At 46.4% G+C, this 25,071-nt stretch overlaps 1 long non-coding RNA gene across 5 annotated transcripts in view; it reads left to right on the top strand.

Annotated features, from left to right (window-relative positions):
- The first annotated feature begins 577 nt into the window (after positions 1-577).
- The window catches only part of LOC128876901 (uncharacterized), a 32,876-nt gene continuing 8,382 nt past the window's right edge, over positions 578-25,071 (top strand). For all 5 annotated transcript variants that reach the window (XR_008457153.1, XR_008457151.1, XR_008457154.1 and 2 more), the window contains exons 1-3: positions 578-741; positions 2,089-2,430; positions 24,538-24,878. This is a non-coding gene — a long non-coding RNA (uncharacterized LOC128876901). The remainder of the gene's footprint in view (positions 742-2,088; positions 2,431-24,537; positions 24,879-25,071) is intronic.

Raw genomic sequence — 25,071 nt, 5'->3', positions numbered from 1 at the left:
AATGTTTTTCTTGCCTCGCTGGGAGGCTCATGGGAACGGAGAAACACCGTAATCGAAATCTCGCCGCGGTGAACGTTTTTGTTATTCGACACGGTCTGTTCGTTCCCAGACGTCATTTGCGCCCGTTTAATTGGCTGAAAGTGACGGTTGTAAAAAGCAAACATTCAAATGCAAGACACAAGTATTTTTCTAACACAAGCATAAAATGTCCAATAATATAACAAGTATGAATAAACACAGTAAATAGAACAATATCTCAAAGAGAAATATTCGTTGAATAATTGTCCAACGGCAAACGACAGTTAAAGTTATTGAGAACTTTATTCGAGAGTCGTGTATACAATCCGCGGCAATGATCAATGTCGCGCTGTGTAACGTCGTCAATGTTGTCAACACAAACTCTCGGATTCCGACGAAATTCTCGGAACACGGTATTACATTGAATACTGGCAATTAACCAGGCTCGCGAGGGCCGGGCGTCCCGTGCAGAAAAACAATGTTTATATTTTCGAGGTAAACAGTACGAGCGACGATAAGTCGCATTATTCGACGATCGCAGTTCGTGTTTAACTTTCGAAGAGAGCAGAACGCCTCGTTCTAGCACAAAGTGTTCCTCGACGCGGTTCGTGTTCTGCCGTGGTTTATCGACAACCTGTCGCCCTACCTGAGGATGACGTTCAAAGTGCTCGCCCTTTTCTCTTCCGCGCGCTCTGACGAAGTTATTTTACGTGGCTGTAACAGGTGAGCTCTGATATTTTTGCTCAAGTTTGCGCGCCCGGATTTCGTTACGGTCTTCTTTAGTATTAATAACGCGTTTTGTTCGATATCAATGTAACGTCGCTAATTGATAACAGAAGTTACGGTTTGAATTATTTTTTCTATTTCTCGCTAGAAATTCGATATTACTGAATAATAATTGACGTATTTGAATTTATATAAAATGAAACGCGCTTTTTAGAAAACTATTTGTATCGATTGAACATCATTCGGGTTAGATCAATAACAGCTTGATACCGAGTTCCTTGATATCGATTATAATCGATATACATGTATGTATTACTATTAAATTAAATCTTCTTGACCTATTTGCATCATTAGCGTACATCTGCGCGCAATTTACTCAGAAATCGAATTCAAATAAAATATTGCACAAATTAAACCAATACATAGAGCCCGACCATGATAGTAGTCCCAGATTGGCATATCGTACCACAAAACTCTCGATTACCAAAATTTCCTCCACCTTCGATTAGAACAAAGCAATAGTTCAACCCAGTTACTGAGGCATATCCTGTAGAGAAAGTAAAAACTTTCAAAATCAGCAACAGCTTTCGCCGAGCAGTTGAGAAAGTTTCCTCGGCGCTTCCATCTCTCCCGAGGGGAAGTTTTCATCCCAAGGGACGAGAAGGTACAATGCAATGATAGTTCTACCCTTCTACCCTTAACAGCGTAGAAAGACGTCGGTCTATAACTTGCGACAGCTTTCTCGTTGGCATCGATTGATCGAGACCGTCTCGTTACGCGAGCTTTCTACCCGATCCGCGGAGAGGACGTCGCTGGTTCGTCCGGTAAAGCTAAAGTTTATCGACAACCTGTCGATTAGGGCGCGGAACGACGCCCAAGGCCAAGGAAGCCCTTTACAATTGATCGACGCTCGCGGAAGGTCCAAGACTCGCATTTAGGAGGTTGGCTAGTTACTTGTTAGACCAGTTTGTCTAGAATCCATGCTGATACACTGTGCTATTTATCAGATGCCAACAAGAAATTTTGTATCAATTCTATCCTCATATTCTCATTCGAATAACGGGTTCAACGAAATTGTTAGGTCTTTGTTCTTTTCTCTGGTTTGAAAGAAAGCGTCCCTGAAATTTTTAGTCATTGTCAGTTTCAATTCTTCGAATCTGGAACGAATGTTCTGGTTAAACAAGAAATTTTATTCTCGTATGTTTTACCATCATTATCTTCTAATCGTTTGATTCCGACAGTTGAAACAGACAGAGTCTTTGAATAATCGCATAACTTTCAATAATATTTTATTTACTTCCGTATTCTCTGTATTAAATCTAAATTACATGTGTTTCCATTAAGGAACCGAACAGCCAATCTCGATCTTGCTGAGCGAGAGGCTCGCACAGAAACGAGCATGTGTGACGTCGACGGGGCAACCTTTTTGTCACCGTGGTGCGGTTATGGTCGCGTGCCGGACCGGAATCCGTCTCTCTTGCTCTCCAGTCAGCTTCCCTTCTTTCCTGCACGTCGTGGACAGGTCCAACCTGCGTGCAGAGGAGGGTCAATCGAGGATTAACCTGGTTACCCCCGGGGGATGATACAGGAAATGACCGTAGACGCAGGTGCCTTCCGGTTTTCTGCGAAGCGACGTTGGGACAGCGGCCCGTCGATCGGACTTTTTGGTTTTAATTGGGAGTTAAGGTAGGACCTCTAGTCAAATTTTTTCTACGGCCATTTGCGAATACTCGGACAGGTCAGTGGTTCGACGTATGTTAATCGAATACTATTTCATACACGTGGACGAACAAACAAATTAATTACAATTGAATAACAATTGAATTTTCTAACATTACACAGCAACATCGTTATAAAATTTGATGGACGTAGATTACAAAATTAACGAGAAAGATTTAAGCTAATATTCGATAATGAAATATATTATTTTTAATATATTCGATTAACAACGTTTTAAAGTAATTGTGGAAAACGTTCGATCAGTTCACTATGTCGGTTAACCCATTCACTGGTAGGCAAATTTACGTAGTCAGAAACGTAGTCGTATTCGTATTAATTCATACACGGAGTGACCTCGTAATTTAGTTGACGTTCTAATGTGGAAATGATGCGTTCAATTCTCAACTATTGACGATAGAAGTTGCTCAAATCTTCACCTTGTTTAACGATTACTTTGTCTCGAAGCTACTCGCTGCTTAACGTAGATTATCCACAAGCAAACATCGCACTCTTTTCGAAGTGTCGGCAAAAACGATAGAGTTCTTCTTTCGAGCAATATTTCACTTCGACTGTAACGAGTTACCCCGACAGCGGTGATCTTTACGCGTTAGGGTCCTGAAAATCTTATTGTAGAACTCTTGCTTCAACTCCTCAACTCATCTCCGGAGCCAAACTCATTTCTCGGGTGCAAAAGCCAACAGAAATGCGAAAATGGAAATACTTTCGGGGAATAACGACGGGGGAACTATTGTTACGAGAATTATTAAAGCGTATTATTCATTTTCGCAACTCTTAATCATCGAGGAAATTGACCGACGAAATAAGATTTTTTTTCTTTATCTTTTTGACGTGGGTCGACTCGTGTGACCAGGAAGTTTGCTTAAATCGTAGTATAGATTTTCTTCTTTTCGTGATTCCAAACGTAATTACCCGCTAATTATTCGAAGAGTTTATTTCGTAATTCTCGAATCGAAGTTGAGAAAGTACTTTACCTCGAAGACACTCGCGAAATGAATGTTCTATATTACGCGAAAATAGTCATATAGTATCTTCTTCGATATATTAAAATATTCTTAGAGTTTCGTTTTAATTCACCTCGTAGTTTTCGTGAAAAAAAAAATTGAAAACCATCTACATCTCCATAAGTCAGATCATCCCCTCAAGACATAATTTTCAAAATCTACAATTCTCCCCATGACCACGCGCACCAAAGGTAAACGCGCAACGTGGAAGCGCCCGAGATTCCCCCGACTCGTTGGATTTGCATCCGCGCCCTCCCCCGGGCGCATTTTTATTGGCTCGTAAAGACGGTCGTTACTCGGGCAGAAGATAAAATCAGGGAATCAATCATGCGGCCGTCGTACTCGCGGTCCGATCGTGTGCGTAATGCCCTCGCAGGTGACGCGACGTTGCGCCAAGACGCCGACACTTCCAGGTGCAAAGACCTCGCCCGTGCCTCGGTTCTACCCTGGACGTAACGGTATCCTCGCGGGGCGCGTTCATCGGCAGTATCTAAATTACAAGCGTAATGCCCCGAGAGACAACGATCTGCGAGGCCGTAAGGCCACCTCGTTAACAACTCCGCGTAATTGCTCGTACTAGTCCCCTTTATTTCCCTGTCACGAACGACGAAGACCCTCGAGAGGAGCTGCTGCTTGGACGTGAACGACGACAGGTTACCGTAAAACCGGGAATAGGTTAGAAAATGAGTTCTTAAGTGGTATATGGGAAAGTGAAAGAACATTGAAAAGGTTAGAACGAAAGCCAAATTATCTCGATAAAAAGAAACATCAATCGTCGGTATTCGGAACGGTTCTAGAGTTGTCCCATTCGGTAGCTAGGTGTGCAAAGCGACCATTTCTCCCTGACCATTGCTACCCTCGCTAAACACCAAGAGAATTATTAAAGAAGAAAAAGAACGTTGAGGCGATCCACCTCGCAGGCAAACAGGTGGAGTCGTTAAACGCCTGCATTTTTTCCTCTCTTTTTCCTCTCCTCTCCTCCGTGCCCCACGATTTCGCTTTCCGTGTTTCACGGACCACCCCTTTGCCCAGGGAAACACGAATCGTTCGGAGTTTCCACGACGTCGAAAACTCGACGTTACCTCGGTGTACTGGCATAAAGTTTACGAGGGCCTGGTAAAATCGGTTTTATTGGCGTGCAGCCGGTTTCTCGGAAATTCTCGGGCAATAAAGCAATTAAAATCTTCCCTCTGGTTCGCCGTGCTGCAACCTCCCCCGCCCCCTCCCCCCCCGTTCCCCGGCCGTCACCTCTCGCCCCCTTGTGCGCTTTGTACGGGTCACGACGGACGGGATAGCAATTTAGAATTTTCCAGGAGAGATCGAACAGTATCGGCGGAAGATCGTAAAAGAGCGCGAATCAATGGCCGTACCTGTCCTGACTACCTAACGGAACGCCAGCGCGGAGAACTTGCTAATTGTCTGGGTGATTTATTAAATCCTTCGCGGCGGCGTTAGAGCAACGTCACGGATAAATTTGCGTAGTAAATTTGCTCGGAAAACGAAGATAAAATAGATCCGTCGGAGTTTGTAGTTTATTAGCGTTGCCGAAGATTTGCGTGGAACACGTGGTGCGTGTAATTATTTCGGGAACCGAGACAGTTACGGAAGTTCTTCGACCGTGGCTTTTACCAAATTTGTAATAATCACATGAATGAAGGTAGTCCGAGGTGTACACTGAAACGAACATGAAAAATAATGTTATTCCTTTTCTTCGACGTATCGCGTCGAGAATCGTCTCAGGGACCAAGGAATATCGAGTTCTCGTACCGGTAATCAATTCCGTGCGGTAATCCCGGTACGGGAGCGATTTATTTTCATCACGAGCTCGCGTCTCGAGCAACCGTGAACCGATGGAAACGTTGCGCTAACAAACGTTAATTTGTGCCCTCACGGTCGATGTATCGAATTATTGCGGGTTTCGAGAGATCTCCCCCCGGTCGTACACTTTGGGCCAATCGTGAATCAAATCGCATTAGCCTCGCAGATGCATATTCATGGGAAACGTATGGCAGATTACACAGGTTTCGTTGCACCCCGCCTACCGAAGGGGTGTTTTGCATCCCCACGAAAAGGGGTTCACGAGCATATTTATCGTGGCAAAACGACATCGTAAACGCGCACGATATTGTCCCTTCCCCCCCCCCCCCCTCCTCAACTCTCTTTTCGTTACATCGTTCCCTGTTTCTCTCGTCTTACGATTTTCACCGCTGCATCCTTTTCGCTCCCTTTCTTTCCGGGGTCTCCTCGCTTGCTCGTGGCTCGCCTTCCAACGAACGCGATTCGATCGACTTGCGACCCCCTCGAGCGTTCCTCGTGACGAGACAACGAGCTTTTTCATTTCTTCACGGGAGGAATCGTTCTAGGTGACTGGGGAGCCTAACGGCTGCGGGCATACTTGTGTTCGGCGGGGAATTTGACGGGACAGTAATCGCCTCGATGAAGCGAGAAGCTGATGAGTTCGGTGTAGAGAGTGGAAAGGGTGGATCGAGCAATGGTGATTCGTGTCGTTAAAGTTTTAAAGTTGATTTTTTTGCCGATTTTTGAAATTTTTTTGGGACGAATGTTAGGAAGCGTCAAGGTTTTTTACTGCATCGTTTGAGCATTGAAGCATGTTAGCATTCAAGCATCTTAGCATTCAATCATTTTAGCGTTGAAACATTTCAGAACTTGCTAATTTCTTTTCGAATGCTTAACCAGTGGAACAATGCTCCTTTCGTTACCGCTCGATTCTTTAATTATAACCGCGTCCAGACTATCGATAAACCGATTGTTCGAGTTTCGACCACGTTCCGCCATTGAAAGCCGCGGAGAAGTAAGCGGAAGCGGTGTCCTGGCGAACGCGTGGTCGCCATTGTGGAAAAATTCGATTGTTCGTCCCACGGAAGGGAAGAAAAGAAGTCCAGACGGGAGAAGAAATCGAGCGTACGAGAAAGGAACGAGGGGGTCGGATGATTATCCGAAGTTCATCGGTCCTCTTCACGAACTCGTGAGCCTCCTAAGCCACGCATTAGAAACATCCAGGCGGAGTTATTCAGGTCGCGCGACTCGTTTTCTCTTCGTCCTCGTGTGCCGATTTCTCCTGGTTCTTCCTGCGCGCGAGAGCTTCGGCGTGTGTGCACTGTCTGATCGTGAATGCCGTTCGAGGATTATGGGGTGCGAGTGTGACGACCATGAGGTCGTCGAGGACCATCCTCCTCCTCCGTCCTCTTCGTCCATCTCGAGTCCTCAGCCTCACGTCGGTTACGCGAACATTGTGTCACCGATGGGATTATCCTCTTCTTTTTTTTCTCTGGGGTGGAGGAAGGGGTTAGACGATGATTTCGCGTGGAACGCATCGTGAGTCGCACGATCCTTTCAAATCGGAGGTCCTTCGAAGATTCTGAGCAGGAGCCGTGTGGAACGCGTGGCCAAGAGAAATTGTTCAGGCTTTGACGTTCTATTTTTTGGGGATTTTAGTCGATGGTGATTGCGAGGTGAATACTGCGTCGGGGAGTTGATGAAATACTTTAGTAAAATTCTTTCTGTCCATTTTTCAAACTATATTTCCGTGACAAGGCTTTCTTCGCCAGAAAGAATATTACTTGCTGTCTTCCTTGCGAAGTATAATTATTAAGTGGTCACATTCGGTTAATCCTAGACATTCCACGCCCACTATCTGCAGCCTTTCGTCCAGAACGAAAGGAAAGGAGAAAGGGTCATAAAAATTTATAACCTTGTATTTCGGTGGACAATCTCGAACAATGATTTATAATTCGTTTCTTCAGGTAACACGTGCGTGAACATAGAAAACGCGTAAAGGGTGAAAAACGCGCGTTTATACGGGGACGTAAAAGAATTTAGGGGGAGGTGGATTGCCTCGAACGGTGCCTGAAATAATATTTCCGCTAAAACAATAAAGATTTCGGAAGGACGCGGACAATAGACTCGGCCGTCTACCTGCGGGGATTTCTGTGAGCCTCGCGTCCGAGCGAGACACGAGCTTTCAGGGAAACGTAATGCGATTAGTTGCGGGCGTAAAGCGAGAGAGGCGTCGCGGAGGCACCGTTTGTTCCTTGGCATAACTGTTAATTCCCTACGAATGTTATTCGTTCGTTCGGGGGCTGCTTTCGGCGGTCGCATTGTTTTACAGCCAACGGTATTAATGTCATTTGCGGATTAAGGCGACCGATCGATCGGACGTTTGGGAATAAACCGCTTTCCCGGCCATTCGGGCGTTAATTAGGCGTGCTGAACGCTTCTGCGAGAATTATCGCTTCGCAAAATCGTCGCGCCTTAACCCAGGGGGGCCCAAAGTTCGACGAAGCACTCGCCACTAGAGTTGTGAAATTTTAATGAACTTTTGAGCGAGAGATTATTTACGAGAAACGTTCGAGAAATTATCTTAATTGTCCCTTTCGACCTAGCGATACGAGCGATCTTCTACCAGGATAATTCAATGTGTAATTTATTTAGAGCGTTTCGTTTTCATAGTTTACCAAAATAAAATTCAAACTCTACGCTCAATTTTCCTAGATTCAAAAACCACTCAAAAAGTAGACTCAGTCTCTTTGATCTTTGCGAGACTCGATCGTTGGGCGAATTCTATGCGAAAAGACACCAAAGCCACTTACGTTCGATTAGGAATCCACAGATCCCTTGTTCGCGCTGTTCCCAAAGCAGACGCAGTCCCAACGCTTGGCGAAAATCCTGACGGAGAAGGTAATCTCCGTTTCTGGAAGAGTTCCTGGCGCGAGAGTATCCATCAGCGTTATCTTGAAATCTTTAAGGACCCGGTGTGGATTCATTAAGGGCGAGCTTCATTAGTATCCCGGGGGAGACTCTTCGTACATAAGCGCTTCTTCCACGTTCTTTTCCTTTCATCCTTTTACCGTTTCAATTTTCCTCGCGATTTTCCCCGAGTTCCACTGTTTAACAATTTATTCCCCTCTGCGATGTTGCCATCCACCCGTGCGCGTATGTTTTATTTTCGGCGAGGAACAGTTAACAAGCACACGCTACGATAATGTTCCTCAATAACAAAATACGTCAACGTAGTCCTGCTAGATGAAGTATAATATATACATGAATAAACTTTACACATGTATATACTTCTAATGAACAAAATATCAATATTAGAAATATGTAGTGTTACGTCGGTAGTCGCGAATGAGTTAAAAAAAATATTTGCCATGGAACAAGACGCAATCGAAATCCCGAGGATGACAATCGACAAGTTCATCGCGAAATTAGTATTATTAGGGTCGGGAGACAACAAAAGAAGCGAACTTTTCATCTTGCACGACTTCACCCCCGCAGCAATTCAATTCCTCGGAGCTTCCATCCTTCTTCTTTATTTTCCCCGTATCATTATCTCTGAGAGCTATACTTTATTCACGGCCTTCGTTCTCTTCGTCTTCGTTCCCTTCGTTCTCGCGGCGCTCCTCGTTCCCCGCGTCCTCGCGCGATCTTGACTTCATCTGGGAACCATCGGTAATCTCGTGTCGCGTTCGAGTCCAACCTCGAGATCGTAAATACTTCAGGATCTCGATGCTCGGGCAACCTCTGGGCCATTGTTCTACGCACCGCAGGAGGTCCTTCCCTTTTTCGCTAGTTTATCCTAGATCGTCTCTCTGGCGGCCGTAAGCTCTCGAGCCCCGTTGTCTTCGCCATGCGCGTTCACGGAACTGCCTCGTGCCCGGAATTTTAAAAACGCGAGCGGTTCGGGACACGTTCTTGGAAATTTTGTTACAATTTGACGCGTTGCTAGTCGATGACGCGTGTCACGAAAGGGGATCGAGAGGAAATTCGATGGTAACAATTGAGCCGTTCGCTGCGCGAATCGATTAACTCCATTTTTAAACAAATTTTAAATCTATGTTTTCTTACGGGAATAGTTAACGGAATAATAATCTCGTTATTAACGATCTGGTTTCCAAGGGGGGTCAATTATCGGTCGTCACGAAACGACAGAGGAAATACGCAAATCCCTCGCGAGAAGGGAGGAGTTTTCCCCCGGTGGCGGAAATTCGAGCCCTTAATTAAGTCACCGGTCAGTGCGTTGCAGAAGACCCGCGAACAAAAGAATTCTAGAGATAATTAAATATTTCAGTCCCGGTAATTTCGTCTTGAGATTCGTTTTCGCCAGGGATGGGCAATTCTTCGGCGGCACTGGCCACATTGGGATATTAGACGTTATAAATGTTAGGAAATTAGGTCTGATAAATAAGTCCTTGGGCTGTAATCAGGTTTATATATGCAGAATAGCGAGAAAGTGGAAACAAAATCAAAAATAAAATTAGTTTCTGTCTAAAAAATTGTTCGAAGCTTAAAAAAAAAAAAAAGAAATTCATAGTCCGACCACGCGAGTACAGATCCAATTACGCGATCCACGACGATCGACGTGGAACAATCGACGACGAAGATGAACGTCCGAGGTGGGGAGAGTCTACTGGCAACTCTTGCCATCCGCCTCTCGCCAGTCTCTGTTATTTGCCGAGCTATCATCGGGAGAAGTTTCGCGGAGGCAGCGCGGCCTGGCTACGAGATTGCTAGCCTTCCGCGCGGCGTAATTACCAAAAATCAAGCAAAAGGACCGAAAAGCCATCACTGGCTTCGACGGTGTTTCTGCAATTTTGGCGCGGGGCCATTGACACGCGCGCTCGCGGCCACGGTTCGCTCTTTCGACGCACTCTGATTCGTTCTTTATTACGCTTGTCACGATCAAAGCGGCGAATCAAAGGGAATTCTTCGATTCGTTCACGCGCAATTTGCTGAACATCCGCGGAAATGGAGCGACTCGTACTCTATTTACTATTATTTATATTCATATTAATCGGAGCGAAGTTAGAAGTTCGAAGTTCCATATACTGATTTTCTGATTTAAAAATACATGCATGTTATTAAAAAAACAAAAGTCCTCTTTGGAAGGCCCTTCATTAACCGCACGTTTACCTAAACCTCAACCTCTGTCTTCTTTACTCGTATCGAGTATACCCGATCATAGACTTCACTTACATCGAGTATACTCGTTGCGTCGAGAAAGAAGACGACAGACCGAGGAGAGGAGAGAGAGAGGACGAAAAGGACGAACAGTCGGAGAAACACCGACGCGTACAATACTGTAGAGTCTACAGTGTAGACGAAGGGAGAACGAGCCCTTCATCCTTGAAAAAGGTTTCGGCTTAGCCTTTGCCACCCCCTCCTGACCTCCCCGCAGCCCCACCACTCGGCGAATTTCCTAACGTTTGCCACCCGCTGCGCCCCTTCTTGCTCCACGGACAATGCTTGTCCGACCGTTCACGGTGACAATCGCACGGAAATCGTGACGGTTTTACCGTCGCTGGAAATCCATGCCGAATCTACCGGCTGCATTCATCCGGCTACGTTTTCCTCTATCTGTCTTTCCGCATCTTTCACCCTCCCTCCCCTCTCGAGCACCGCTCGTTGCAACGCCGCGATGCTGCACCTACGGGGATCGCACGAGGGTGAACGCTTCGGAAAATAAGAATCGGCGCTTTTCCTCCAGTCTCGTGGGAGTTATTTGCTAGATAAAAAAAAAAAAGGAAATGACGTAGATGAATTTCTCAAGCTTTCAACTCTTTGACTCGCGAGGATCCGACTTGCGAAAGAAAGAAAACATTTTCAAAATATTTTATGCCTGTGATCTTCTATCTGGAAAAACGTTTCAAATTTAATCCTGTAACGGGTTAATGGAACGTAATTCGACGACACAGTTCGCGTTTCAAAAATGGCATCGAAGGCATGGATAGGGGGGGGGGACCCTAAGGGTGTCCTTCGGCATTCGTAAATATTAATTCGAGTCCTGGCCATATTCGGCGGGACCCAAAACGCAAATCCTTCGCGTTTCCCCATCGGAATTGACTCCGTTAGATGAAAGCACATTTACGGGGGTAGGTGGTGGCAAACAAATCCTGGGATCGTGGCACTCCTGGGACATCGTCCCTTATTTTCATCCGTATACACGACGATTCCAGCTCCCTCTGATTTCCTTCTTTTCCAGAATACAAATCCCGCTGTTCCTGGACACGGTATAAATAATTCTTTAAACAACGTCCGAATGAATCACCTTCGATGGAATTTTTTGTCCTCGCGCCATTCGTTGACGTCGAGTCAAAACTACAGTTTTATGGAAATACATTTGTCCAATAACATTCTTCCCCGACCAAAAGATCAGGTTTTCTCGAAAACTACTCTATTAGGATATTTTTTAACCCTAAAAATTAAATTACATTAGTGCAAGAAAAAAAATAATTCAGTCTGAAATAATTCAAGTCTGAAAGGGTTGATCTTCGATTGCAGTAGAATTCAATTGATCGATGTTTCGATAGAAAATGTAATCGACAAATGCCCAGCACAGTCCGTCGCGAACCTAACAGAGTAAAGGTTCGTTGTATGAAGGTTCGTCGCAGCCCCAATGGCGCGTAACGGGTTCGTAATAACGCAGCGACGATAATGAGAAAGGAAGCAGCTCCTGCGGGGTAATAAAAATAAATCACGACCAGGGCGCAGCACGTGGTTGCGGGGAGTCCCTGGTGCTAATCGCGATTTCGGGGAAAGCCCTGAAACGCGACCGCAAATGCGGGAAAACTCCGCCGCAATAAAAGCCAACGGAACGCGAGCGAATGGGCAGAGAGATCCTTGGAAAAGCGAAACGAAGCACGTGGTGAACTGCACGGATATAGAGTCGGAACGGTTAGAGTGGCGGGGGCGTGCAGTGGTCCGATCATGTTAACCGAAATAAAATTATAAAAATAGGAAAGTCAATATTAATGTTATCCATAGACACTTAAAACTACCGAACAATAAAGACTCCGCAGTCTCGAAACTTTTAAATCAGTTTCAAGACACGGATGCGAACGGTCCGTCGCTAAACGCTTCGTCGGCGAGGCTGCACACGACAGAAAAAACTCCGAGGGTTGGTCAGCGGTGGTGGGCGCCATTTTTCTCGTTCTCCACGGGGTAGAAATATGCCTGCATCGTCGCAACTAATTGCGACGGACCGCGAAAAAGGAGCACGTCGAATGGCCGCCGGACGCGCTGGAAGCCGCTGTTAATCTTTGCTCTGCGTAATGGCGGGAAGCAACGCCTCTTCGCGGGAAAAGTGCATTTCGTTGCAGTCTGAGCGTGCTATTGTAAAAAAATTCGACCCTCCGCGTATCAGGTCGGAGATAAATCGAGTCAGTTTTTGGAGCACCGCGAACGAGCTGTTGCGAATGTTGCTTGACCTAGGACGACGAAGAGATTAGCTGGGAGTCTGAGAATAGCGGCGCAACGAAAATAAGGAGTCGAGCTACGATGCGATTTCGCGCAGCATTTAGGTTTTAACTAAAGGTACTGAAATTCACGAATCGGTAATGAAAGTGTCATTTAAAAAATACAATCTTTTGCGACGTGCCCTTCACAGTAAAACATTTAATCGAAGAAGTTTAAATTTTGAAGTAGTATGCAGACAATCCTTAAATAATGAACTATAGCATCATACCATAATATCTTTTTAACGAAATATTGGAATGCGTACCGAAGTAGTAATTACCGACGCCAAGGGCCTCGATAGACCATAATTTCGGTCGGGGGAGCTTCGACGCAGCAGCGTGGAAGTACTGTAACGAGGACAGGCGGGTCCTAACACGACGACCAGGATTTCGCATTATGCTTTCACGGAGAAAGCGCGTTACGTGAATTCGGTAGTTTTCCAAGGCTGGTCATACCACTCAACCTGGGAAAATCCCAATTAGACGGCTCAGCCACGGTCGATGCTAATGTCGAGCGACTTCGGTAAGGTCGCAGCGGAAAATCTGGATCGGAGCTCGATGAACTGAACTCTAATCCCCGCTGCCACCTGAGCAAACACCGGTCACCGTCGTTCGAGCCGTCCCCGTCGACGAAGACTAATGATTCCACGGAGTACTTCGAGCGTGGTGGAAAACTTCTTCGGGGAAATCGCGAAGAACCCCCCCACGGCGATCGCTTCGACAACGCGGAATTCCAATTTACTGAAACAGAGAACTCGACGAAATTTCACGATTCATCTTGCGAACGCAACGCTGACCGATCTTCTCGCAACTTCCGTAATGCACTTCAGACTAGACGGTTATTTTCGTAACCTTTTCAACCGCCGGTCCGAAGGGGTCCTACTATTCGTTCTGGTCAACTATTTGCAACTTATTATTTGCAGTAGATAGGACTCGAGCTTTCTTCAATAGACATAGAGTCCTGTGTCTTTTAGAGGATTCTTTAGCGGGGCATCCTGAAACAAATAAGATTCTTCTTGACCACCTCGTGGTCACGCAATTCCGTAAGCGTTCTTTAATTACGTTTGATACCCAAGCGGAATCCCGCAGTTTTCGAACGCGGATTTTCGGTCGACGTGAAAGGCTTTCGCAGGCTGGGGAAGCTTGCAGAGTTATCCACCGTAGGAAGAGTCCAGGGTCTGAAGGTGGTGGCGGACGAAGTGTGTGGCTATCGATCACCGGTCCACCCCTGTGGGCGATGGTCTCCTCCTAGCGAATTCTCTCTCTATCCCTCCGTGTCCTTCTCTCTCTCTCCATCCCTCTCTATCGCGTTCCTCTCACTCCCCTCAACAGCGAGCGCCTCTTATCCTCATCCCCTCGAGTTACACCGAATTTACCTAACGTAGGCGCGGTAGGTAGCCTCTCTTCCTCTTGTTCCTCTCTCCGTCTCTCCTCGGCACGTTACTCTTCCGTTCTCCTGCCCTTCTCTGCGCGCTGGTTCACTCCCCTGGTGCCAACGTCTCCATAGCTCTGGACCCTTTGAGAGCTCTCCTCGAGGAGGCCTAGAGAGGCTGGGTGCGAGGGAGAGAAGACCTCGGACGAGGGAGTAGAGAGAAGAGACGAAGACCACCGAGAACAGGGAGCGAACTGTCTCGGAGTGAAAGAGATGGAGCGGGTGGAAGAGGCGAGGGGAGGGGAGCTTGTTATGGACGTGATGGACCCTTCGTTCGTCGTACATCTGGGCAAGTAGACCGGAGCAGAAAGGGGGAAGAGAAGCTTTTAGAGCTTGGAATATTCACGAGGCCGTGGCTTGGACAAGCGAAACACATCCCTCGATATCTGCTTCTTTGGACGTCACGCCCTGAAATCAAATCGCCTGGCGGAGATCGGCTAAGTTGATTCCTGACGTCCTGGATCGGCCTCGCTGCGTGGATGCATATAATGGGCGCCCGGAGGTAGACGACGATCGACTGTCGGAAGTAGCGTAACGTCGTTCCTAGTCGTTCGTCCTTTGGTGACCGTCGGTCAGTCGCACGGGATTAGGCTTGGATGATAGTGAGTTCGATTAACGTTAGACTCGGTAGGGTTTTTTGTTATTACGTCATTGGGGACCATTGATTTCAGCTTCTCGTTGCCATTGGTTTCATGGTAGACAATGTTGAATGGTAGACAATGTCGGATGAACGAAGGAATGTTTATTCGAATTCAGGGTTCGTTAAACAAATTTTAATTAAAAACGGAAGTGAATTCTTATTTTTTTTGTTTAGTTCGAAAGTTAGAATTTAATAATTGCAGTATGGGATCTAAGCGTCGTAGCTCGACCGCGTTCAGGCGAATGTTTGAACTTCCGAGGCGGAACTTGCACGTTCTCGGACGCCTTTTGATTTCGTATTCAGGGTACGTTGTCCTTCAGTGGCGCAGAGCACTGCCTACCAGCAGGAGTACGAGGTCCTGGAAGGACTTCCTCGGCAATCAGCGATGGTCCGCAGCCGCTGTTTGTCTTCGCGCGTGATTGGCGCCTTGCTTTGCCGCTTCTGTTTGGTCCGACGTTAAAGGTGCCTCGGAATTCCCGTCTATGCGACTGTTTATTGACATTTAACTTCGGTAACGAGCGCACGCAGAGCTGACGTCGTTACAGGATTACTCACGAAAGGTGTTCGAGGCTGAAGATGTTTATCCCGGGTATCGTCATTAATTTCAGCAGAACGTTCTCGGTGCAAATTTATTACTCCGCTAGGGTTTAATGAGAATCTCGCGTCCTTCGATTTTTCAATTATTTCTCGTTGTCGCGTAACAGTTTAGCATGTTTTGGACATAAGTTTACCGAGCCAAATATAAACTCAACGATATTCAACGCGTCTAAGAACGTATTACACTCGAGAATCGAAGAGTCTCGGAAGTAATACGTTCCCTTTGGGTCGCCGTGTACACGTTCAAACGCACGCGACGCTGTTTACAACCTTGAGGATACGTGTCGACATAGACCAGGACGGTACACCGTTTAATAACGTCGTCCAAAATCGTAAGAAACCTTAACAAATTCCTTCGGTCCATGTGTTACAGAATTTATGGGCTCCCATTCGCAGGTCCCGCACAATTCTGCGAGAAATTTCCTAGATCAAAGAAAGTCTCGAGAAATACCAAAACGAAATATTATTTTTCTAGCGAATCAAAGTAAACACATTCTTAATCAAGGGTTCGATATTACGGCGAACGCGATTTTTGTCTGTTTCGCAATATGTATTCGCAAATGATGAGTGCAAATCGCGAGAGAACCTTGGCGAATTCCCTCGGTCCATGTGTTACAGAATTTATGGATTCCCTTTGGTAGGACCCGCACAATTCACGAACGCGCGAGAATTTTCCTGGCCGTACACTATCTCGCGCATGTGCGTCCATCTACATACTCGCGCGCGTACGCACACAGCGAAAACGATCGTCACGGTGCGTGAGTGCGTGCGTGTGATATGAGGTCCTGTAGGAATTCACTGCCGGGCGTAAATTCTCTGCCTCCGTCCTCGTTTCCTCCACCATCCAGTCGCTCCCCTTGGGGTGGACTCTAAAGTCCACCCCCTTAGCTGGCCGTCCGACCAGCCACCCCATATCTCGCCGTTCTTTTTCCCCTCTCGAGCTCACTGTCTCCCGTGGACACAGCTTTCTCTGACCATCGTCGGCTGCCGCCTCCAGCGACAACATTCTACAGTCCAGCGAGGGGTGGCCACCCCTTGCGAGGGAACGGGACGTGGACAGTGACGCTCAAGTCATCGCGCGAACGATCTTCGTACGCGATAAGGAATGTTTCTTTTTTTATCGCCGAGTCTTTTGCTTTTCCGCCGCGTTACTTGGCCCCTCCGCCTAACGCGGGAAGGATTACTTCAGCCTTATTGCTTTTAATTGCTCGTCGAAGAGAAGAACGCGCCAGGACGAAGAAGGTGGATCGCTTCGATGGACACTTGAGGCATTACGGGTAGGGCACGGCACGCCTCTGACGTTTCTTCGATACTTTCTCGACGTCAGAATATGTATTCGTAGTTTGTTTCAAAGAAATCAATCGCCAGCCGATTGATTTTCTATTTTCTGCGCGCGGGAACGTAGCTGCCGATTGCCAAGTTTCTGAGACGTTTACGCTCTCGTGTCGGTATTTCTTGGGGATTTAAGGACGAAATTTGCGGGATAATTGACCCGTACGCTGCACAAATCGATTAACTCCACCTTTTTGAAAAATCTGAAATTTAAGCGTCGAAGCACTTGGTGTAGTCGTAACTTTTTATATTTCATCGCGTTTCTCAACTCGTTTCATGAAGCTTTTAGAAAACCTTAAGTTTAACCATTCCGAGCATTAATTGACGACGAAAGTTTACCGTGGCATAGTTCTGCGACGAAATTCGCGTTGAAAAATGCAAATAAACCGAGAATATGTGTAATCGTGGCGCCTTATCAGCGCTCGGAGATTCCACGCACGTACGCACGGAGAACATCCTGAGCCCGGTAAGTGGCGTATGGAGATATCCAAAGGGCGGGGGGGGGGGGGTTGGATAGCTCGAATGGTACGCGAGGGTGCCAGCGAAGGGTGGTGCCGTGGCAGAGAAGGGTGAAGCAGGTGGATGGATACGGAGGCAAGGAGGAAGCAAGAGATACGAGAACGGAAGACGATACTGAAAAACGGGAAGAAAGGGGAGGAAGGGGAGAGGGCTCGAACGCCAGAGGGAGAAGGAGAGGATCCAGAGGCAGGGAAGATAAAAGCAAAGAGTGAGAGTGAAGGTAAAAGCTGCGAGAAGGAGACAGAGGGAGGGGTAACGAGATGGGGTCGAGAAACGTGGACTTGGAAGATCGTTCTCTGGACCATCCTTTCCCCTTCCCATCGCTTTCACTCGCCTCTTTTCACTCGTTGTTCCTCTTGCTCGCACCCTGCATTCAAAATACGTCGATAATACAAGAGATTTCCCGTGTCGCGGTGCGTGGAGAGGACGCAAAAAAATGTTGTCGCTGGGTGGATTCGAAAATAAGCCGTACTCCTCGCGGATGAAAGCGTTTGTGAGATCGAGATCGCCTGGAGGTTTTCTTCCAATATTAGAAACGTGTTAAATTTTACTGCGTTCCTTTCACCCCTATACAGTATTACAAGATGGTGGTTCTACTACGAAACCACAAGGGTTACTTCGGAAACATTTCTTTGAAAGATTCCTCGAAATCTTCCTCGATTCTTACGAAATCCTGACCCTGAAATGAACGAACCGAGTCCAACAGAGTCCAAGCCTGAGAGCCATCAGGGTTCCAGCGACAACTGAGTCGAAACGACGAAGCGCTGGTCGCGGAATCGTTGATCTTCCGACAATTAGAGTCGGTCGACGAGTCTCGATCCCGCGGGACTCGCTCCGAGAGGAATCAGCGGCCATGGTCCGCTTCGAAAGCCGCCTTCGCTCGCGGGCTAATACCACGGTTGAGCGACAGGCGGCTAATTTTTGCTCGGGGCCAATCCTGGCCGCGGCCTTGAATCCGCTCTTGCCGGTTTAATAATGCAGGACGCCACTGTGTCAGTGTGCCAATTCCTTCCTGGGCAACCATGACAACTCGCCGATATACAGGGTGTGTGGTTAGGCAAAATTCCACCCGTTACATCCCTCTTTTTCCCAAATCGCGATACTTCTTACTCACCCTGAGTGAAATGATACCCGTAAATACCAGAACAAAATCCTCGAGTGCAAAGGGTTAAAATTCCCGCAGACGATCAACAAAACCACGAATATAACAAGGTAGTCTATATTCGCTCGTTCATTTGCTCGATCACAGCGTCCATAAATTATTTACCACCGACAAGTCTCCATCGTGTACCGTTTTCACCTAAAACTTTCATTCGACGTCCAAGCGACGTCCAGTTGCTCATTTTGCTCGTCGAAACAACGTCGTCTGGACGTCCTGAAAGGGCAATTCCTGGAGCGACTGGAACTTTTATAACTCCTTCGGTACTGTGAATTATTCTTACGAGATTTGGACGATTCAGTTCCAGTCGACGAGACTCGCGAAGGAGACGATCGAGGAAATGAGCGCCTAGTCAAAAGGTTCTTGGAATATTTACTTGGTTGCTGGGGTTGTCGCAGCCGAGAGTAGGGTGTGTTTTGACGGTGACGTTTCTGCTTGACAGTGGTCTGCCGCGAAAGAGATCGCTAGGAAGCCACAAAGTACATTATAAAATATCAATACACTTAATTATAGAAACTATAACCAATATGGGACAAGCAGAAACAAATAATTTCAGTACTAGAATTGTGCGACGTTTTTAAAACTAAAAGGAGAAGAGAAAAATTTATTTGTTTATCATCACCAAAACTCGCAGCATTGTTAATAATTGAGTAATTCTTAAATGGAGTTTGAAGTAGCTGGTAATTCTACTAAGAGTGGACGATTCTACTGTTGCAAACAGCACTTATTCGCCAGAGGCTTCTCCTCTCTTCCAGCCTTGAAGAATTTAAACTTATTTATCTCTCCGTTAAGCTTCCACGGGCAACAGGGTTCCAGGACCCTGTTGTTTGACCAAGACAAAGAAAACATTCGTTAAGGAAAGGCCATTAGGTCTAAACTGCTTCGTTCTTCTCGTGTTCGTTCGCCTTTTGTTGTTAACGCATCTACGCGAAGTGGAACGAAGTGAAAATGAAAGTGTCCGGATGTTTAGTAAATAAAGTTTCGAGAGAAGTTTGCAGCGGCCGTGACAAGAAGCCTGTACCTTCACTTTTCTTGAGAACACTGAAACTCCATTCTTGGTTTTCGTGGGAAAGGCACGTCGGGAAGAATTCGTCCAAGGCGAAGCGTAACTTTCTTCTGTGGATGTCGAGACAATGATAACTAGAATTTTTGTATTTATAATTTAAAGCGAACATAAATTAAGTAAGAAGACATTAAAATCAGGCTCGTAATATTAAATGGTGAAATAGGTTTGTTATGGAGTGGATGAAGTCGTGAAACTTTTGAGATTGCAGGATGAAGAAATGATGATTGATATAGCAGGTTATACTAATGAACATACCGTGGCGGTGTGACTCGGCGAAACCTATAAAATTTACGACGTAAATTTACGTCGTCGCGAGGTTCGCTGGAAAAGTATCGGCCACTCGTTACCGGGTTTCCAGCGTCGATTATCGACAGCTTTAATGGCCTCCGTTGACTCGGCGTGGAAACATTCTGTTCCAGGACTTCCCCCGGAACGAGCAAAAAGAGAGAGGAGGACGGATAAAGAGATATCAACGCGGATTTACTCGGTATCCCGCTAGCAGCGGGAAGTGTGCTCGTAGCTACGATCCCTGGCCCGTCTCAAGGATGGAAGGATCCTCCGCAGATATTCACCTTCGAATCCTGAAGAAACGGAGCCCGCGCCGAACTCGATCGCCATAATTTACGACGACGACGTACCGAGAGAACGTTATCGCACGATTCTGATCAGCGGCGAGAGACTTCGACCCCGCGATACAAAAAACCATTCGAGATCTCGTCGAGGTCGTTACTCGAACTCGCCGGAGTAATGAGGGACCATCGAAAGCGAAGGCAAAGACGCGAGATCCGTTGGCCGTTGCACGTGTTTTCTGGCCCGATCACTCATTAGTTAACAGGGAGATCGAATGACCAACCCGGAGAAGAACACGCAGGAAAAGGGAAGGCACAGCGTGGAATCGATTCTATTGTTTCGGTACTTGACTAAAATTTAAGAAACTTCATTTTTTATATGGTTTTCGAACGAAACTTTTACAAAGCACGAAGAGAAAGTAGTTCGCACAGCTCGACTTTGTTAGCGTGGATCCTGGAACGCGTTCATTGTTCGGAGCAGAAATTTAGAGATCATTCGTTAGCGTTCAGCGTTCCTCCTCGTTTTCGGTGATCGATCATCCGTCCGTTCGCAAAGGAAGGAAAAATCGAGGACAGGTGAGACGTTCCTCCACCGTGGCTCCGTCTCGGCCGTCTACCTGTCCCTCCCCCTCGAGGAGCAAGTGCACCGCGTTTTTCGAGAAACTATTTGGCAAAACCTGGCGTGGCAATGTTCTCAGCGGGAGACTCGGGGCTTAGTCGAGTAACGCAAGAAGCAGGCACGCCTCTTTCCCTCTTTTAACAGATCTCGCTTGCAGATATCCCGACCTGGTTAAATTCATTTTCAGGGACCTCGTGTAATTAACGTCTTCTTCCATTTGTCTTCCGTCGTGGTCGTTAGGAACGCAGGAAAAACAGCTTTCTCCTTCATTACGATTCCTCTTCTTCAACAGTATTCCTCAGCATTCCTTCAGGGATACACTCTGTACGAATGTTAATGGAAAGAAACGTGGTTAAGTCTAACAAACAGTGCATTCGTTTCGTACGAACTGCTACTAAATGAATGCGTATGTAAGGGCTAAACTGTTTATGCAAACAGTCTATGCTTTATGTCATTCGTGGGTACAATCGTAATTATTCTACAAAGCAAAGGGTTCATTCTAAATTATTTTAATTTCCAAGAGATTCTCGAATAAATTATTTAACCGTGAGTTTGCAACTCGTGTATCTCTAAAAGTAAAATAATTTCGATTGTATCCGTACTCGAAGTAGCTCGAACACGTTCGCACGCACCTCCGATGAGTAATTACAACGCAAAAACTAATTTTCTGAACAAAATAGAAGTAAATTAAAAAAGGCACATCGACGAACAAAAAACGGTACGAGATTAAGTTGTACAAAAAGTTTCTCGAATTTCAACCTTGCCTCTCCGCTCTGCCACAAAGTGACTCGATATTTAATCTTCCAGATGTTGATATTTTTTGTAGACTTTAATCCTCCTTCAAGGATACCCGTTGAATTCCATGTCGGGATTAATATGCCGCGAATAAAAAAAAAGAAACCGAGAACAACTTTATACTCAATCCGTGCGTTCGAGACGAAGTAATAACTGCAGGCTCCCCGCTTAATTGTAGCCCGGATAAAAACGTACGAAAGCGAAGCTTTGTTTCTCTCGTTATTTATCGACGGCTAACATGTCATCCGACAGCACGGTGTAATTAACGTTCCAGACTAATTCGGCCCCATTGTCGGGACGGGAGTTCTGCGCCGGGGCCAAAAATAGACAATTTCCGTGTTTTGTTGCGCCTTTTTTTCCCCGTGGTGCCCTGTCCGTTGGCAAATGGGGGTGGAGCAACGCGGACTGACATTGACTGACGTTCAACAGACGTTTCCCATTATTTTGAATAGTAGAAAATCGACGAATCTTCGGAGCAACACGTCGCCGGTGAATACAGTTGCTTCCACGAAACACCTCGGACCGGTGAAACGTAAGACTCTCGTCATTGTGCGCTAATATTTTCTCGGAAATTCGTGAGAAGATTTAAATGGCATGCGGAGGCGACTCCTGTCCGCCCCGTCATCCCGTTTGAACGCACGTCACGTTCGGAACTCGGGGAATGCTAATTCTTGACCAATTTATCTTGACTTCGGCGAGGAGAATTTCATCTCACCTGCGAAAAGAAATTTTTTAATCAAGGATTCAAGAAAGTAACTAATTATAACCGCACCTGGAGCGATTAAAGCAATTACAAGTCTAACAAAGTATACATGTAACAGAAATCATTGTTGCAAGGTGTTTGGTGAAGTTAACCCTTTAATACCTACCGTTCGCAATTGAGGACACAGAATTACCACACACAAAACTGACGCTATCATTTAGACACAAGTCTAGTTTATGACCCAAGCTTATAGTAGAAAAATATTAAACATCTCCTTTCAAGTCGCGCCACGTGAAAGGGTTAAGAGGTAGGAAGAAGGAACCGCTGGGTCGAGAGTTTGCAATCTCTGCAGAAACGCTCGTCCAGTTTTGGGAGAGAAACGGGCGAATTGGTCCGTTTCTTTCTCACCCCTTCGACCCCCTCGCGGCAGCCCTCCTTTTTTCCTCGAAATAAACTCGAAGCCGCGCTTCCGTCTACGGGGAACGGGACTCTAGGCGGTACATATATTTCTTCTATTGTCTAGCGCCGGAGTTTCCTATTGTTTCTAGAAATTTATCGCTTCACGGGAAGTTTGGCCACGCAGGAGCGGGTGCTTTCATCTTGAGCGAACGCTGGAGCGAGCGGGAGTGAGAGGCGGAGGGACGGGAGAGAGCGCCGGCCCCGATGGCGAGGGAAGAGATATAGATTCAAAGCGGGGCAATAATTAGTAGTTCTACAAAATTATTTATGCCCGAAATAAATCAGGGGGGAAAGCTTAATTGCTTCCCTCTTTGCGCGGCCATTAGAACGCCGCGTGTGCGACCCGAGATCGCGTTTCTTTGCGCTTCGCGTGGAATGCCAGCGAGACTCGAGTCGAAATTCACGCCTCGAAGAACTCGTCCCGGGATATCGACTCCGCGTTCGTGGTGGGCAACATTTTATCGGGCTAATACAGTGATCGCTAAAGTAGACGACGCGACCCTTAGGGAGGTACGGCTCGACGAGGGATGGGAAAATATTTATCGTGGTAAAATGTGAATGCTGCCACCTTTCTCTAAATTGATCTGTTTATTATTGGAGTTTGACTGTTGCGTGGGAATACTTGAAGATTTTCTTATATCGTTTTAAGTATCCTATTGGAACACATCCTAGAATTTTTAAAAAATTAAAAAAATACGAAAATACGTTCTCCTTCCCCAAAAACCACCACACGCGAGAACACAGGCTAACGCCTGAGAGGGGAGCCGTCAATTTACGTTCCATCGGAGCGATTTTATTTCGAAAACCGTACGGAAGATCAGGTTTTCGTGGCGCGGTCCATTCGAGCAGTGACGGAGGAGAATTTCAAAAGCGTTCGCCGTCAAGGGTAGGAACGGGACGGAGGGGGCAGGGGTATAAGGAGCCCTGGAAGCTTAGGGCGCTCCCTGAGCGGCGAGAGGGGGGTTTCGGAGGCTTTAGCAACAGGTTTCACCCCCGTGGAAAGCCGCCATCTTTCCGTCCTACGTGCTTTTCGAAAAACGTTCGCTTTTCCAGCGTCGGGAATCCCTCCCCACTCCGTCGCACGTCGCCTTCTTTTCGTTCTTTCTTCTTATTCTTCTTTTTTTTTTTCTCTTTTCTTTTCTTCGTCCATCGCGGTGGATGAACGAGAGAAGACTCGTTTCTATGTTTTGCGGGAAACCGGTTTCTTTCCTACGTTAAATTACAAGACGGCTCCTCAGCTTTTCTTCCCCGCGGCTCGTTATTTCTCCTCCTTCCGAAGTTTATAGGAGGCGAGCGTTTTATTTACATTGTAGCTCGGTTGCTTCGAAATCAAGAGACATCGTGGAAACAGGATCGTAAACACGAGCAGGTTGCTAATATCGTTTTCGACTTTCTTGAAATGCAATTGTCTTATTTCGACCCCTACCCTCCCCTTCTCCTCCCGCCCCACCCTCCCTTCTCTACCATCCCCCTTCTCCAGCGGGTTTCTGTTTTAGAATTCCGGTTTCGGCGGATAATTTGACCGCGGTCGAAAGATTTCACGAGCAGAGACGGGGCAAGATTTTTATTGTAATAATAAATGCCGACTAACGTCAACGTGTGGCCGTTCCCTCGCGATTTTTATACACTATCGAATAATTATTCAGATAAGCGTTCGTTAGTTTATCGCGAAACGCAGCTCTGCGTTCCACGACTAAAACTCTCAATTCAATTATAGACGTGACAGAATTCTTTGTAATTTAAGACTGCCTTAAGAAGGGAATTATTCGATAATAAACGTCTAACTTGCCTCGCTAAGTCCACTTTAAGAACTAATTTTTCTATGCCTTAGGTTTAATTGTACATACTCACAAGTGTAAGACGCAGCGAAATGCAGTTTTATTTACAAGAGTTTACCATTATTGTTCGCAGAATCTTCGTTCGTCTCTGTTCACGGGAAATCCGAGGCACGGACGTCGCTTTCAGAGGATACTGGAAAGGGAGGGACTCGAAGGGACAGGACTTGGTTGAAAATCGTCGTGACGTGAATCGGTGCTACGGTTTCGTGAAAAATATCGAACGAGCGGAGAAGTTCGCCCCGGCAGACCGATTCCGACATTCGACAAGCGTGGTGCTGATCTTCTCTTCAGATATGCTTCGCCTTGGAACGAAACTTTTGCTTGTTCTTGCTTCGAATGATCCTCGGCAACCCTTCGGTTAAAAGCGTTTGCGTAGGTGCGACGCTTTTCGGATTTGAAGCACCTTGTAAAAAGGTAAGGAGCATCTACAGCGATGTTTTCGAACGTAACCTCGGTGCATGTATCGACATGCAATTACGAATATACAGTCAGTTCCGTAAGTATTCGTTCTCTCTAGGTCTCTCGAAGAATTTCTGTAAATCAAATTATAGGTTTGATGTTTCCAAATAAATGTTTCATTGCAAATACGTACATGAACTTTGCACGT

Source organism: Hylaeus volcanicus, chromosome 5 (genome assembly GCF_026283585.1).
Source record: "Hylaeus volcanicus isolate JK05 chromosome 5, UHH_iyHylVolc1.0_haploid, whole genome shotgun sequence".
In the NCBI taxonomy this organism is placed as follows: Eukaryota; Metazoa; Arthropoda; class Insecta; order Hymenoptera; family Colletidae; genus Hylaeus; species Hylaeus volcanicus.
Note: the sequence above shows the minus strand (reverse complement) of the source record. Positions and strands in the feature narration are given on the sequence as shown.